The 8870-nt window shown below is 40.8% G+C and overlaps 1 pseudogene; it reads right to left on the bottom strand.

The window, feature by feature from the left end:
• Nucleotides 1-3199: 3199 nt before the first annotated feature.
• On the bottom strand, nt 3200-4055 carry LOC101606038 (annotated as a pseudogene).
• Nucleotides 4056-8870: the final 4815 nt, after the last annotated feature.

Raw genomic sequence — 8870 nt, 5'->3', positions numbered from 1 at the left:
ACGCTTGGAATTAAATGTTTTCATTGGACTATGACAACATGATTCTCTGGGTCCCTAGCCTAGCTGTGTCACCAGTGGTGGGGTGTGAATTTCCTAGTTTCCCATGTTCTCCCCTACTGTTCCCTCCTGATGGTCCACGTGCCAAGCTGCAAGCATATCCCCAGTCCCTCAGCACCCTCCTAACCACAAATGTGCCCAAGTGTTCCTCCTGCCATCCTGGGGCAATCAAGCTTCTACAAATGAGTTCCCTATTCCTAGTGCCCTCATTCTGCTGTGCCCAGCCCAGTTGATCAATAATACACTACACTTCCCCTTTCACTATGTATGAGCCAATCCATAACATATCACTCCTTGCTTCAAAGCCTTGTGCAACCCCACCCAGAGGGGCTTAACCTCACCTATATGGACACTCCAAGTATAAGCCCAATACCCCACCTTATCTTGTAGAAGGAAGTACCCTGATTATGTGGAAAATGCTGTACCCTGAATCCATAGTGTTATAGTTAGTTCTGTGTTGCTGGGATGAATATCCAAACCAGGCACAGTTTAGAGAAAGAAGGGGTTTATTTCAAGCTTACAGATCCAGTGGGAAGTTCCTTCAGTGGTGGAAGAAGATGCTTCCATAGATCTAAACAGAGAGAAAAAAACTGTAGCAAGCAAAACACCAGCACCAGCACACACACCAAAATGCAGCAAGCACAAAACCACCAGCAAGCAGGACCCAAGTTCAAATTGCTCTCTTACACCTTTGGGTTAGAATTCAGATCTGTCCCCAGTGATACCTTAGGGCTGAACTCCAGGACCCAACCCCAGTGATATCTCCTCCAGCTAGGTGTCCAGAGATCTAAGTTACAAACTATAAAACACCTGAGTCTTTGAGGGAACATACATTCAAACTACATACATAGGTAGTTACAAAAATATCCCTGTGCCAGGGATGAGACACCTCCAATGAGTTGTTCAGGGAGGCCCATGAGACCCCCAAAATAATACAGGCTATTTCTGCATGACTTTTTAAAATTATTTATTTGCTTCTGGGTGCACTATCGTTGGTCAGTGTTGCAGTCACATTCGCATTGCTGGCAGAAATCACCCAACCAAGAGCAGTTTTGGGGGAATAAAGGGGGGTTATTTGAGCTTACAGATTTAAGGTGATGCTCCAGGATGGCAGGGGAAATGATAGCATGAGCAGAAGGTGGACATCATTTCCTGGCCAACATCAGGTGCACAACAAGAAAAGGAGAGTGTGCCAAACACTGGCAAGGGGGAACTGGCTATAATACCCATAAACCCACCCACAACAATACACTGCCTTCCAGCAGTGTTAATTCCCAAATCTCCATCAGCTGGGAACTAGCATTCAGAATACCTAAGTTTATGTGGGACATCTGAATCAAACCACCACAGACAGGTACTTTAAATTACACCACAATCTACTGGTGAAGAGTGTGGGTTTGAGATACAGTTTAAATTCTGCCTTCTCTAATTTCTGCCTGTATTCATATTGGTAAAATTACTTATTGTTTCTGAATCAACTATTTCCTCATCTCTAAATTAATATTTATTCCCCAAGGAGGTTTTGTAAAAATCAAGATAGATAAAACAGAAAGTTGTCATTACACTTACTATCATTATGATCATTTTTATGCATGCATGTGGTATGCATGTGTGTATGTGTGTTCATATGCATGTGAGTGCATGCGGTGATGCATTGTGTGTGAGTTCATGTAGAAACCAAAGGTCCATGTGGTGGGTCTTCTCTAATCATTCTCCATCTTATTAATTAATCAGGATTTCGCACTGAACTGAGAGCTCAGAGATTCAATTTGTTTAGCCAGGCAGTCCCCGTTACCCCCTGCCTCTACCTCCCCAGTACTGGGATCATATGTGCATGCAACCACATCTGGCTCTTTTATATGGGTTTCGAGGATCCAAACTCAGGTTTTCACACTTGACATGGCAGGTGCTTTACCAATTGCAGCCCATTTTATTATTTCTTCTCCAGGACAATCTATAGACTTCAACCTTATGGCTTTGGAGAGGAAGAATATTTGAGGGGCTGGAGAGATGGCTTAGCGGTTAAGCGCTTGCCTGTGAAGCCTAAGGACCCCGGTTCGAGGCTTGGTTCCCCAGGTCCCACGTTAGCCAGATGCACAAGGGGGCACACGCGTCTGGAGTTCATTTGCAGAGGCTGGAAGCCCTGGAGCACCCATTCTCTCTCTCTCCCTCTGTCTTTCTCTCTGTGTCTGTAGCTCTCAAATAAATAAATTTTAAAAAAAAAAGAATACTTGAGAACATACAGTGTCCATGATCAATAACTAATTTTATATTTCTTAGATTAGTAGAAAACACAAGGCTATTATTAAACTGGTAAGCAAGTTTTGCAGGCTGATTGTGGTAGCCCAAATTAAGGGGTCCCTTTCTCAAGATCCAAGTGATCTATTACAACATAACATAACTTGGAAATTTCTCACATTCAAAGAGATTGATTTGGAATTCCAAAATTTTGTGATGAGATTTTGATTACACATAGTCACACAATGGAATAATTAAAATATTTGAAAGATATTTTTCTAGATTTTTTCAAACCCTTTGTGAGCCCTAGGTCTACATAAAAGATAGTCAAGTCTGGACTATCTCATATTTCACACGATTCACTTGTATGGCCTGCTCTCCTATAATATAAAATTTGCATTTTACGAAAGACCCAATTTTTTGTTTTCAATAGTTTTTTTTTTTTTTTTTTGAGGTAGGGTCTCATTCTAGCCCAGGCTGACCTGAGATTATTAGGGTGGCCTTGAACGCATGGCAGTCCTCTTACTTCTGCCTCCCAAGTGCTGGGATTAAAGGCATGCACCACAGCACCGGGCTCCCAATTTGTTTTTTGTTAAATCCCCTCCTAAAATGTGTGCTTCAACAGAGAAAATATAATTGTAATAGCCACGTTATATTTGTTGCAGAAATTTCAACAATGAAGGCTTTTTAGACCTGTAAGTACAAAGCTACAAAATGTAAACCACAATGAACAAATTTAGGATTTTCTTACATGAAACATTTGCTGAGATAGTGGCTTTTCTTTTCCTTATCACAAACAGCTCTATCATCAGCACAAGGCTCCCTACACATTCTTTAAAAAAAAAAAAAAAAAAAAAAAAAAAAAAACAGGCTTAATCCACTTTTATTTTTCTGTATAAAATCCCTATGTGGCAGCCACATCTGGAACCTGGGTCCTCTGCACTGAGACTCTGGTGTGGATTTTCACAAGATGCTCCGTGAAGTCCTGGTAGGGAGGCTTGGTGAACACAGTCTCTTTCCAGAGGAAAGGGTTTACATAGCTGTACGTTTTAGAGAGGGCATCAAAGGTGGTGGTGTCGAAGTTGCCCAGGGTGGCAGTGCAACCCTGGCTGAAGTATTGCAGTCATCAAGACCAGCCATCGGCAGCAGCTTCTTGGACCCGGGCGCAGAGACAGAGCCAGTCCCTCTGGGGGCAGGGATAAGGTACATCAGCACAAAGCCACAGTGGCCTGTCACCTCACAGGGGACTGCGTGGGTCTTGGCCATCCTGTTCCCCCAGTAGCCTCTCCCGAAAGGCACAATGGAGAGCTTGGCCAAGATGATGTCAGCGGCTACATCCTTAGAGCACATGACACCCAGGCCGACATGACCGTTGTAGCCCCCAACGGCGATAAAAGCCTTGAACCTGGTCCGCTGGCCAGAGCGAGTCTGCTTTTGCACTGGCACGATCTTCAGCACCTCATCCTTAAGGGACGTGGCCATGAAGAAGTCAATCATCTCAGATTCCTTGATGGGCAGGGAGAACAGATAGATCTCCTCCGGGGACTTGATCTTCATGTCCTTGACCAGGCGTCCCAGCTTGGTGACGGAAATCCACTGCTTGTCTTCCGCTTTACCTCCTCGGCCAGACGCCCACGACCAAATGACCCTGTCTGCGAGACCGGTGCCTGCTGAAACCTGCAAACCTGCGTGGAAGCTGCCACTGTCTTCATGGGTCAGGGACCTGGGTCCTCTGCGCCCTCCCTCTGCACCAGCAGCATCCCGTCATTTGGTGTTTTCCCTAGGAAGAAGCTTCCTAGACATTCTTGTCAAACAACGATTAAAAGTATCTCAACTATGAGGTGTAAAGACAGTCAAAAAATCTTTAAGTTTCAGTGGTACTTGCATTTGATGGTATTTCTAGCCATTGTTTGCAAACTTCAACTTAAGTTTCCTAATTGATCAACTGTATTGTATACAATTTTTAACTATGAAAATATGTTTGTGTAAGAAATACTGGTACTAAAGTAAAATGGGCCATATGCTAGGACATTGGAATCTGCTCTGTAGACATTTTATAGACTCTCATATTGTGTCCTATAATATGGTATGCTACTTAATTATTTCACAACTTTAGAATGTATAATTTTTAATTAACAATGAAACTGGAAGGCCAGATGTGGTGGTGTACATCTTTAATCCCAGCACTCAGTAGGCAGAGGTAGGTGGATTTCTGTGAGTTCAAGGCTACTGCGAGACTACATAGTGAATTCCAGGTCAGCCTGGGCTAGAAAGTGAGACCTACCTCGAAAAACAACAAAAAAAGAAAGAAAGAAAAGAAAAGAAACAAGTAGAACAGAAAATGAAATTAATTGAACTACACTACTCCTTCTACAGATTTAATCATTTTACTTTTTTATTTTTTAATTTTCTATACTCATATATGAAGTTGAACAAAGTAACTCATATTTCAAAAGACAGGGATTTCTTGATAGTCAAAATATTCTTTTTTTCTAGAAATATTAGTGAAGATACAGAAATGGGGATAATGAACAAGGAAATACTTGTGTATTCAACAAATATCACAAAGATCTTGCATATCCTAGACAAGACATGTAGAAGATTTATCAGGGCAACTGCCCAACAATTGCAACTTTTACAAAAATCACTGTTCTCCTAACCTACAGAAGAAGCAACAGAGTCATTAAGCCTTAAATGAGTTTGCAATTTGGGATGATATATCTCAGAAATAATCCATATGGAAAGACATGCCTTCCCAGTGTTCTGGCTTGTGTTTTTTGACACATGGCAAGGGAGAAAACCACAGAAGGGAATGAAACTGATGAAACTAATTTTTCTTCTGTATTTGCAATATGGAGGGTCAAATTTAAATTCCTCTAAAGCAATATCTTTCCCTCAAGAACTCAGAGCTGCAACATAGATGTTAGATTAATGGGAGCTTTGCACTGATATATTCCCATTTTCTCACTGTGGATTGTATAGGTGAGCAAACTTTTCCTTTCCTGTAGCTACTTCTCCACTAGCTTTGAGAAATTCAAGGAAAATTGTATCATCATCAGTTTTAGCATCTGCCAAAACTTGTTCTAAATGGGTCAGAGCCATATATTCTAAGCTTAATTTCCCTCAATCTTTGTACTTGTCCTTAATCTCACTACATACAAAAGACACTTTCACTGCATGATAAATTGCATGGGCAGTCTCCATTGGAACTTCATTTGTTGACAGAGGTTTTGTTATCCATTAAAAAAAAAAAGAAAGAAAGAAATTCCTAATTTTTGAAGGTGATTATTTCTGGGGCAACTAAGAGACTAGTGGAGCTTTAAAAAAAGCAAACTCCCTTTTCTCATTTTTATAAAAAACATCTTTATGTATTTTCAAGCAGAGAGAGATAGAGGAGAGACAGACAGCGAGAATGTGCATGCCAGGGTCTCCAGCCACTGCAAATGGACTCCAGATACATGTACCCCTTTATGCATCTTGCTTTACTTAGGTACTGGACAATCAATCTCTGGTAATTAGGCTCTGCAGGCAATCACCTTAACCACTTAGCCATCTCTCCAGCCCCCCTTTTCTCTTTTATTTGCAGAGAGATTGGCCATATCTTGATAGATGGCACACATGAAGACTCAAGATAGTAATGCTGATATTCAGTTTTCTGGTAGGAAGACACATGGATGCGAAACTGATTTTCATTACAAGTACAGATTACCTAAGTGTAGTAGATGCACTAGGTGCTGCTGATGCTCTGTCCAGATTCCATTACAAGGCCAGTGCATCTGTTCCCTAGTTGCTATGAGTGTGGGCTGTTAATGATTCATATTTGCAGCTTTGTCAGGGCCACTTCATCCAGCATACCTTGGGACTCAAAACCTCTCCTCTCACTCCACCCACCCATATATTTTAATTCACAATCAGTGGATATCAAAACTTGGCTATTCTTATTTCAGAGTGTGTCAATTCTCTGGAGCCCTTCACATTTCAGGCTAAAGATAAACTTCAACTGAGTCATGTTTATGCCTAGCTTTCCCTTTTTTGTACTGTCATATCCATCCATCCAGGTTTCCCCTAAATAGCACTCCTTCAATGAACCAATTTTACAAGACTCCCCACCTTAAACTTTACTTCTGGGGAGCCATACTTAAAATACTTATATTTCATCTCTTTATCTGTATTCTCCACTTTAATTTTCTTAGCCAAGCCAACTTCCTTGAGTCATACAATTTTTGACAAGACCTTCCAAAGTTTGTTTGCCCAAAAACCTTAAGTCCATTGTGAAGGTATTCTAGGGAGTGAAAGATCTCTCTCACAGTAAAGTGAAAATAAATGTTCCAACACACACACATGCACACACCATGGAGGGGAAGGAGGCCATTCTATGAGTCCCTTGACCAGATGAGACTTTTGACCTTATCCCCAACATCCCATCAAAGAGTTAAAACTCAATGCTGATGGCTATGTGATATACCTGACAACCTGTATCCTACTCAGGGCTTGCAGACCCAGTAAATTCCTGTTCCCTCTACAGTAGTTATGGCAAAATAGTTAGGCTTACATGACCCATTGAAAGACTCAGAGACACTTTGGAGATATATATCCAAGTTATAACTAGTGTGGAAAGATATCCCCTTTGTACTTTGATAATATACAACCCCAGAACCTTACTACTATCCCCAAATCACCATCCTGATAAGCTGGGGACTTAAACTCTACATACGGTTATTGTTTTTGCATGTGTATGTGTGTGGAGGGTGAGCTCATGTGTGTATGCATGCATGGGCATGTGTGAAAATGTGTGTGTGTGTGTGTGTGTGTGTGTGTGTGTACACGTACATGCATGTGGAAGCCATAGCTCAATACCAGGTGTTTTCCCCAGTTGCTCTCCACCATACTCTTTCCCTTTTTATTTTTTTAATTATAACAAACATACATTCTCTTTATTATGGTAAAATATGATAGAACTATTTTCATTTAAGAAAAAAGTTTCAGTATACGTTAAATGTGCATATCATAACCAATATTCCCAAGATATAACAGACTTGTTTTATACAGGTCAGTCAAAGCAATGTCTTCTATGTGTTATTACCTGATATATTACCTGTTATTACTCTCACTAAAGTAATCACTGACTTCACAGTCCATGAGTCTGACAATAGCCAGCTAGGCTTTATTTCTGGGATATAATAGTTACTCAATGCTTGGAAGCTATTCATTCAATTATTCATGCTCGACACATTTATTGAGTACTTTCTATGTGCCATGCATTGTTCTCAATATTGTGGCCACAGCAATGAGTAAAGCAAACCTTTATCTCTAGTCCATAACCCTTAGTTTGAGTGAAAGAGAAAAGCAATTATCAAGATGATAATGTAATTCTAATGATAACTACAAAAGACAAAAAATAAAAAGTGGGAAAAGGCAACATGAAGTCCAGATGTATTTATATGTTAAAAAAAATTGAACATGGGAAACATTCACTAGAAAGGTCATCTTGGAAAATGTGGCCATATGTGTGTGTGTGTGTGTGTGTGTGTGTGTGTGTGTGTGTGTGTGTATATATATATATATATATATATATATATATATATATATATATACAGTTGATATGTTGATAGAACTTGGTCTTTGCAAAAAGTACATAGAACTGGAGATCTTCATGTTAAGCAAAATAAGCCAATCTCAGAAACATAAGTAGTGTATGTTTACTCACAAATGTGTAATCTAGAAGAAAAGACATGAAAGTATAGGAGGACTAGTAAGGCAGAGAGGGAAGAGGAAAGAAATGTGGGATGGAGGTAACAAGGGAGGGTAATGGAGGTGAGTATGATTAAGGTATATTACATGCATGTATAAAAATGTCATAATGGGGCTGGAGAGATGGCTTAGCGGTTAAGCGCTTGCCTGTGAAGCCTAAGGACCCCGGTTCAAGGTTCGGTTCCCCAGGTCCCACGTTAGCCAGATGCACAAGGGGGCGCATGCGTCTGGAGTTCATTTGCAGAGGCTGGAAGCCCTGGCGTGCCCATTCTCTCTCTCTCCCTCTATCTGTCTTTCTCTCTGTGTCTGTCACTCTCAAATAAATAAATTAAAAAAAATGTCATAATGATACCTGTCCCGGCCAGCGGGGAGTTGAATAAGGACACAAGGGGAAATTAACCTGAATGAGAGAAGGCAAACAGACACAAGAAGGAGACCATGCTAGATGTTTGTCAAGGCCTCAGAGTCTTTATTTTTTACACAGTGGTTATATAGGGGAAGAAAAAGAGGGGAGGAATAAGTTGGCTGACATGATTTAGGGCTTTGAAATTGTCAGGAAACCTATAGGGGATGTAATTAGGTGTTCATCTAATCTTGCCTCAATAGCTTAACATCCTGACTGCACCAGGCTTCACATCCTGACCATAAACTGGCCTTTTGCAAAATATAAGATTCTGTAAGCAGTCTGCTGACCGACATTCCAGAAGTACCTAACAGAAAGCTGGATGGACCAGCTTTCTGAGTAATGAGTCAGCTTATGAGCAGTCCCAGGCAAAATGGAGAGGCTTTTGCTCTATGGCTCCCGACATCTCCTCCCTTTTATA

The sequence above is a fragment of the Jaculus jaculus genome, chromosome X (assembly GCF_020740685.1).
Source record: "Jaculus jaculus isolate mJacJac1 chromosome X, mJacJac1.mat.Y.cur, whole genome shotgun sequence".
NCBI classification, from domain to species: domain Eukaryota; kingdom Metazoa; phylum Chordata; class Mammalia; order Rodentia; family Dipodidae; genus Jaculus; species Jaculus jaculus.
Note: the sequence above shows the minus strand (reverse complement) of the source record. Positions and strands in the feature narration are given on the sequence as shown.